The 8,062-nt window shown below is 46.3% G+C and overlaps 1 long non-coding RNA gene across 1 annotated transcript; it reads right to left on the reverse strand.

The window, feature by feature from the left end:
- Positions 1-6,182: 6,182 nt before the first annotated feature.
- LOC115385570 (uncharacterized) lies at positions 6,183-7,194 on the reverse strand. Its single transcript, XR_003931150.1, has 3 exons — positions 7,135-7,194; positions 6,883-6,999; positions 6,183-6,648 (listed from the first exon to the last, which is right to left on the reverse strand). It is a non-coding gene; the product is annotated as an uncharacterized LOC115385570 (long non-coding RNA).
- Positions 7,195-8,062: the final 868 nt, after the last annotated feature.

The following is an 8,062-nucleotide window of genomic DNA, read 5'->3' on the forward strand; positions in this document are numbered from 1 at the left end:
CCCAAACATTCCCATTTCGTCTACCTTTTGTCTACTTCAACATTAGACCACCAAAATAACATTAATTATGAAAGTTATTTAAAAAACAGGATATTTATTGTGAAAACTGCTACAACAGCTATTTATTGCCCTAATTATAACCCTAATCCTAAGCATTTCAATGCCCTAACCCTAACCCTAATCCTAACCCTTGAAGTTTAGTATTTAAAAGGGTAAGAATAGGTCAAAATATAGTATTACGGCAAAACCTGTGGAAAAGGAAGGAAACATGTGGGATAAATACACAGTAGACGAAAGTAGACCAAATGGGAATATATGTCAGAAACAGAGCAGACCAAATGGGACGTTACCACTGAAAGTTCTGTCTGCACCGTGAGACTGACTCAGGGTTCTGAACACAGAAGAGAGAGAGAGAGAGAGAGAGAGAGAGAGAGAGAGAGACAGACACAGAGAGAGACAGAGAAAGTTAATTTTTAGGTAGTCTCACATACCTGCAGCTCCTGCTCCCACCGCTCCTCCTGCTCCTCCTCATCTTCCTCCTGTTGCTCCTGCTTGATCAGAGTTTTAAGCTCCTGATTCAGGTCCAGGTCTTCCTGCTTCATCCTGGTCTGGATCTGGTCCATGAAGTCCAGCAGCTCTGGGTCCTGCTGTTCCTGCTTCACTCGGTGGTCCCGGCTCATGAGGTCCAGCAGCTCTGGGTCCTGCTGTTCCTGCTTCACGGTGGCCTTGCTGTGGTCCATGAGGTCAGGTCTTCTCACTCTGAGAGTGTGAGTGTGTGTGATCACAACTCTGACTCGGAAGAACAACTCAGAGCAACGCAGAGAGCCAATCACACAACAGGAGCGTCTTCACCCCGTCCCGAGGAACAGTGTGTGTGTGTGTGTGTGTGTGTGTGTGTGTGTGTGTGTGTGTGTGTGTGTGTGTGTGTGTGTGTGTGTTTGGGGGGATGGGGCTGAATGGATGGAGGGGGGTTGTATTGGTGAATCAGCGGGGTGAGGAGCAGGGTGATTGATGTTAGTGAGGGAGGAATGTTTATGAATGTTACCCAGTTTTGAGCAAATCTATGCTTCATATAATATCCATATGGGTTTAACAGGGTTCAGACACTTTCTCACCTGTGATGAAGATCAGCTCTCTGTACTCCCAATCGTCGTCATTTGAGATGAGCCCAACGATCGCAGAATTATCAGAGAACCGCAGCAGGTGACAGCTGGCTGAGTTGAACATGAAGTCCACAGTGTGTACACGGTGAATAGAAAGGGAGCCAAGACTGTTCCCTGAGGGGCTCCTGTGCTTCCGACCACCATGTCAGGCTCACAGTCAAATTGTGGTCTGTTTGTGAGGTAGTCCAGGATCCAGCCCGAGAGGTGCTGATCCACCCCTGTGACGTCTGTCCCTCAGGAGAGCCGGCTGGATCGTGTTGAAAGCGCTGGAGAAATCAACGAACATGATCCTCTCGTGCTTTCAGGCTGCTCCAGGTGGGACTGGACTGTGTCTAGGAGGAAGACAACAGCATCGTCCCCCCCGATGCCAGGCTGGTAGGCAAACTGCAGTGGGTCCATTGATGAGCTCACTGGCGGGCAGAGATGGACGAGGACCATCCTCTCCAGAGTCTTCATCAGGTGAGACGTCTGATGAAGACTCTGGAGAGGCCGGTCCTCTCGGAGTAACGAGCCATTGAATGTTGCATTACGTCAGGTCACATTCACATATTTGATCCAAACGCTCGGCAACCTGGAGTGAGAGAGCACAACTCCCCTTACCTCTGGCTCATGAGACCCGACCAGGAGCAACGAACCGCGATCTGGTCACTGCATACTCAGCATTCAGAGACAGAACACAGGGCGGAGTGCTCCTCCACCACAGACACTCAAAGCAGTAAATAGTACGAAATGAAAATCTCCAAACAATAAAGGCAGAGTTATCAGCATTAAAATCCAAAGATTACAAAACTGTTAAGACAGAAAGGAGCTGCAGATCATTCAGACTTTATTTTGCAGTCGGCAGCTGTTTGCACTGAGAGTTACTTCCAGTGTTTGCAGAATGTGATCACATGACCCATTTTTTTTTATTTTCATCATATATGAAATAAACAAAGCTTGAAAAAGCAAACTAAGTAGTTTACTCCCATATTTTAAGCATCTAGTTCAGCATTGTGTTTGAGCACTCCCCCCCCACACACACAATTCACTTGTCCGTTTTAAATGTATATCTTAATTATCTCTTTGTATATGCTAATTTATATCTTTATATCTGTTATTATTTAATTATTTCTGTCTTAGATCTTTATGTAAATTATATTTATATCTGTCAGTTTAAATCCATTACTTAATTATATCTGTCTTAAATATGTATTTAAATTATATTTAATTTATATTTCATATTTAGTTGTGCTGGTCAGTATATTTCTGTTATTTATTTAATTACATCTATCCTAATTTTACATACAAATTGTATTTAACTTTTTCTTGTATGGTTGGCTTTGTATTTTTCTATTTTTCTATTTTTCTTTCCATGTTCATTTTGCTGCTGCAACCCTGCAATTTCCCCATGCGGGACAAATATAGGACTTTCAATTTAATTCACTTGCATATATGTATATTAAAGACTGTGTTCATGATTGACTGTATCACAAAGTGGCGGTGTGACTAATAAAGTTAAAGAATGTCCTCTCAGAAGGTTTTTTGTATTTGGGTTCCTGCACATTATCCAAATAAGTAAAAAATAAAAATAAAAATCCCACACTTTCTATAGTTCTGGTACTTCATACATGAGGAAGGGTTTTCCATGGAGCAGATCACGGCCATTGGTACCTGGCCGATCGGGTCGGTGCTCCACATTCCCATTACAACGTCCAGCTCTGTCTGGAAAATAAGAATTAAAGCAGAACTCAGTAACATTTTTAACTGAATACATTTTTTTCAGAATCCCTGTGGGGGTAAACAAAGACATGGTGCGGTGATTCGCCTGTCCCTCCCCTCCCCCCGGTGTCTGAGTCCTGAAAGCAGCACTTGCAACTTTCAGAGGATTCGACCGGACTACATCTCGCGAGAACAAACCTGCTTTATGGCGCTCGTACAGGATTACAAGTATAAAAGTGCGTAAACCAAACATGAAACCCTCACTAGTGTTAGCAACGCCACCCTTAGGTGCTCACGGATGGCAGAACCAAAAAGACAGAAAAAACCTTTGTCTGACAAGCAGAAAAAAAGGAAATGGGAGTGGGCCGCTCTCTGCACGCGGGGGCGGGGGCGGGGGCGGGGGCGGGGGCGGGGAGGTGATGCGGAGAATGTTTAGGACTGAGCTTTCACAGGAGACTAGTAGGGGGAGCGCGAGAGCAAAAGTTGCGTAGTACTGCTTCAAAATCAAGACACCAGTGAGTAAAAAAACATAAGAAGGAATAAAAAAAGATAAGCCAACACACTAAAATTTCTTCAATTCACACATGCAAGCAGTCAAGGTGGTTAACCTATGAGTGCACGAAATAAGATGTTGCTGATATGACATTAACACAGCAAGACTGGATGAAACTCAGACAAAAAAGAACTGACAATGAAAAAAAAAAAACAGATAAATGCCAAGTCGGAACAATATCCTTTCTGTTCTGAGGTGTGAATGTCCTGTTTTTACCTACAGTGAAATGCACGTGCAAGTAATGAGCCCTCATGACAAGAGGGAGACAGGCGCCAATGGGCATTTATTCATATTCACTCAGACAGGGATCTGATGGGGCTTCATGGAGCATGATGTGTGTTAATACCAGCGTCATTAACGCCCAAGCAACCCAACCCCCCCACCCCCTATGTCAACACAGCTCAGGATGCCTTCCCAGGGCAGGAAAACAGGCAGGGACCACGACTACGCTCAGATCACTTTCCCAGTGGGCTACAATAGTCCTGAATTGGTCCATGAAGAATAGGTCAATTAAGGTCTTAACAAAAAACCAAAAAAGGGACAACAATATGGTAGAGAGAGACTGGCACGTTGAGGGGTTTTTTTTTTTTTTTTTTGTCTGCTGACAGTTTCCACATGGGCCAAAAGAGCAAAAGACCTCTGACTGAAGAGAAGCCCAAACAACAATTAGTCTTCACAATGTGGTCTTTATTCATGGACTCTGCAGATCATCAAGATTTAATCTCTTCAACCACAGAAAACCATTCATAGAAAAGCTACACAAGTCTGAAAAACCAATATTGCTCCTGTGAACACATACAAAGAAAAATTTGGACTAACACTGAGGACAATATTGAGCGATGCTCCATCCATTAAATAACTTAAATACTCAGAATTCCTTTTAAACACTGTTAAAAAAAATAATAAATAAGAATGCTGTGTGACAGATAAATACATATGTTTCATATTCATCATGACTGAATAAATAACTTCAAACTCATCAAGTTTGATTCAGAAGAAACAGAAAACCAAAACAAAAAACAAACAAACAAACAAAACTTTTTCAATGTGAATCTGGTTCAAGGGTCCAGGATTGAAAGTTTGTTGGGAACAAGAGTCTGTGAGAGTTTTTACTGTTGAGCTTCTTCCCTCAGTGTTCCTGGTTCTAAAGGTTCTGACAGATGGTAAACATCAGGAGTCCCAGCAGCAAGTGGATCAGCCCTGCACTGATACAGCTGACACCAGCAGTTGTTGGACTGACAGTGGACAGCGTGGCAGAGGGTGGAGAAGTTGTAGAAGATCCACCAGAGCCAGAGGATCCCGATCCTGATCCACTGCCTGAACCTGTGGTAGAAGCTGAAGTGTTACCAGACCCGCCAGAGCCAGAGGATCCCGATCCTGATCCACTGCCCGAACCTGTGGTAGAGGATGTAGGGCTCCCAGAGCCACTCGAACCAGAAGATCCACTGTTTGTCACGGGTGGAGAAGTTGTTGAAGGTGCAACAGATCCACCAGAGCCTGATGATCCTGACCCTGATCCACTGCCTGAACCTGATGTTGAAGCTGTAGTGCTACCAGATCCACCAGACCCTGATGATCCTGACCCTGATCCACTGCCTGAACCTGATGTTGAAGCTGTAGTGCTACCAGATCCACCAGAACCAGATGATCCTGATCCTGATCCATTTCCTGAACCTGATGTTGAAGCAGGAGTGCTACCAGATCCACCAGAGCCTGATGATCCTGATCCTGATCCACTGCCTGAACCTGAGGTAGAGGATGTAGGGCTCCCAGCGCCACTCGAACCAGATGATCCACTGTTTGTAATGGGTGGGGAAGTTGTTGAAGGTGCAGCAGATCCACCAGAACTTGATGAACCTGATCCTGATCCACTTCCTGAACCTGATGTTGAAACTGTAGTGCTACCAGATCCACCAGAACCAGATGATCCACTGTTTGTTACGGGTGCAGCAGTTGCAGGTGGGGCAGCAGTGGCTGGGGCAGGAGTTGTTGGGGCAGCAGTCGTTGGGGCAGCAGTGGTTGGGGCAGGAGTGGTTGGGGCAGCAGTGGTTGGGGCAGGAGTTGTTGGGGCAGCAGTGGTTGGGGCAGGAGTGGTTGGGGCAGCAGTCGTTGGGGCAGCAGTGGTTGGGGCAGGAGTGGTTGGGGCAGCAGTCCTTCGGGCAGGAGTGGTTGGGGCAGCAGTCCTTGGGGCAGCAGTGGTTGGGGCAGGAGTGGTTGGGGCAGCAGTCCTTCGGGCAGCAGTTGTTGGGGCAGCAGTTGTTGGGGCAGCAGTGGTTGCGGCAGGAGTTGTTGGGGCAGGAGTTGTTGGAGCAGCAGTTGTTGGGGCAGCAGTGGTTGGGGCAGGAGTTGTTGGGGCAGCAGTTGTTGGGGCAGCAGTGGTTGGGGCAGCAGTGGTTGCGGCAGGAGTTGTTGGGGCAGGAGTTGTTGGAGCAGCAGTTGTTGGGGCAGCAGTGGTTGGGACAGGAGTGGTTGGGGCAGCAGTGGTTGCGGCAGGAGTTGTTGGGGCAGGAGTTGTTGGAGCAGCAGTTGTTGGGGCAGCAGTGGTTGGGGCAGGAGTTGTTGGGGCAGCAGTTGTTGGGGCAGCAGTGGTTGGGGCAGCAGTTGTTGGGGCAGCAGTGGTTGGGGCAGCAGTGGTTGGGGCAGCAGTGGTTGGGGCAGGAGTGGTTGGAGCAGCAGTTGTTGGGGCAGCAGTGGTTGGGGCAGGAGTGGTTGGGGCAGCAGTCCTTCGGGCAGCAGTTGTTGGGGCAGCAGTTGTTGGGGCAGCAGTGGTTGGGGCAGCAGTTGTTGGGGCAGCAGTTGTTGGGGCAGCAGTGGTTGGGGCAGGAGTTGTTGGGGCAGGAGTTGTTGGGGCAGCAGTTGTTGGGGCAGCAGTGGTTGGGGCAGCAGTTGTTGGAGCAGCAGTTGTTGGGGCAGCAGTGGTTGGGGCAGGAGTTGTTGGGGCAGGAGTTGTTGGGGCAGCAGTTGTTGGGGCAGCAGTGGTTGGGGCAGCAGTTGTTGGGGCAGCAGTGGTTGGGGCAGCAGTGGTTGGGGCAGCAGCAGTGGTTGGGGCAGCAGTGGTTGGGGCAGGAGTCGTTAGCGTGCCATCATTACATCGGTCTCCTTGACAACAGAGGGGTCCACTGGTGATTGTACCAAAACTTTGCAGTAATGGAAACGTCGCCAGATCTGGTGCAGCTTCACAAATACTTTGAGATATACAACCAAACAGCGGAGAATTCCCAGAACTGGTCGTGACTGTGGAAGAAAATCAAAATTCTTCTTCAGTGAAAATATCTCAGAGAACTAATTCCAACAGTTTTCACATGATGCTCATTTAATGTAGAACCTGAGCTTGGTCAGATCAACTTGATGGTGATTTGGTTAAAAAAATCATTGTGTTCTTGTACAATTGTAAATCGCTACACTTCCACAGCAAGTTATTTATGTAATGCCTGAAATAAATATTTGAAGTATAATGTTAAAACTCACCAGCTCCCTGAAAGCATCGATCCTCCACTCCTTCACATCTTGATATACTCTGGCATTCAGGTTGACCAGGGAAACAGGTGAAACACTGTCCACCGTTCTCTGATTGAGGAGTCGGTGCTGAAACATTAAAGAACAAGTTTTCTTAAAAGATCAGAGAACATTTCAGTGTCACAACATCAGTATTTGATTTGTTTCATCAAATTACTTTGTGTGTCTCCTTCAGAAGACAGACGAGGCTTCAACAGTACTCACCAGGAAGAGTTTCTCCATTACAGTCATCAGTGTCACAACATCTGGCAGCTGCCAGAACACTTCCAAATCCAACATCTGCTGAAAATGTTCGATCTCCAGTGGTTGGACAAACAGAGGATGCTGCACAGCCTTTGAAGATTGTCTCAGTTGAAGACGAAGATCCAATTGTGGTAACTACAGAGTGAAAAATCACTTTGTTATAGTTGATGAACAGCTGACAGAACGCTGCAGTAAATGTATTTCACTGAGAAAGAATAGAGATGAAGAACAGTTTACCTTGAATATTGGCTGTTACACACATGGTCTCTGAGGCGCAGGTCAATAAGGGTGATGATGAACACTCCTCATCTGTGCAGGTTTGACATTGAAGTGCTTGAGCTGAAGAGGAAGACAGGAAAGATCAATGACATCCCCACACACACACTTTTAGTGTTTTTAAGAATTTTGTCTTCATCCAGCTACTTCAATGAGCTCAGATAATCCACTGAAGTGAATGAAAGCAGTTACCTGTTGTGGAGAACGCCCAGAGGAGAGTCAGAGTGAGAATCAGCTTCATCATGATGAGGAGTTTCGTCCTGTAGGTCACTTTTCCTGGACGATGAATGCAGCAGGTAAATCCAGGCTGTATTTATACCCCTTCACTGTGAGCACACCCAGAAGAAAAGACAATACGTTAGAGAAGAAGGGACTCCAAGCGTCTCCTTCTAAACACGCCCTTTCTTGTATTTACGTACTGTTAGTGACAGCGGCCTCACCACACCCTGATTGTTCTCAATTCACTTCCAGACACCTTTTATTTCTCTACGTCAATGACTGTTGACACATGTCGAACTGATTATTCATTGCTTTTAAAACACAGCACAGAGGATTTATACAGAAATTTGAGAAAAAAATATGAAAAGAAACAAATAAAATGCTTTTAAGAGAC

This window comes from Salarias fasciatus, unplaced genomic scaffold (genome assembly GCF_902148845.1).
Source record: "Salarias fasciatus unplaced genomic scaffold, fSalaFa1.1, whole genome shotgun sequence".
Lineage (NCBI taxonomy): Eukaryota > Metazoa > Chordata > Actinopteri > Blenniiformes > Blenniidae > Salarias > Salarias fasciatus.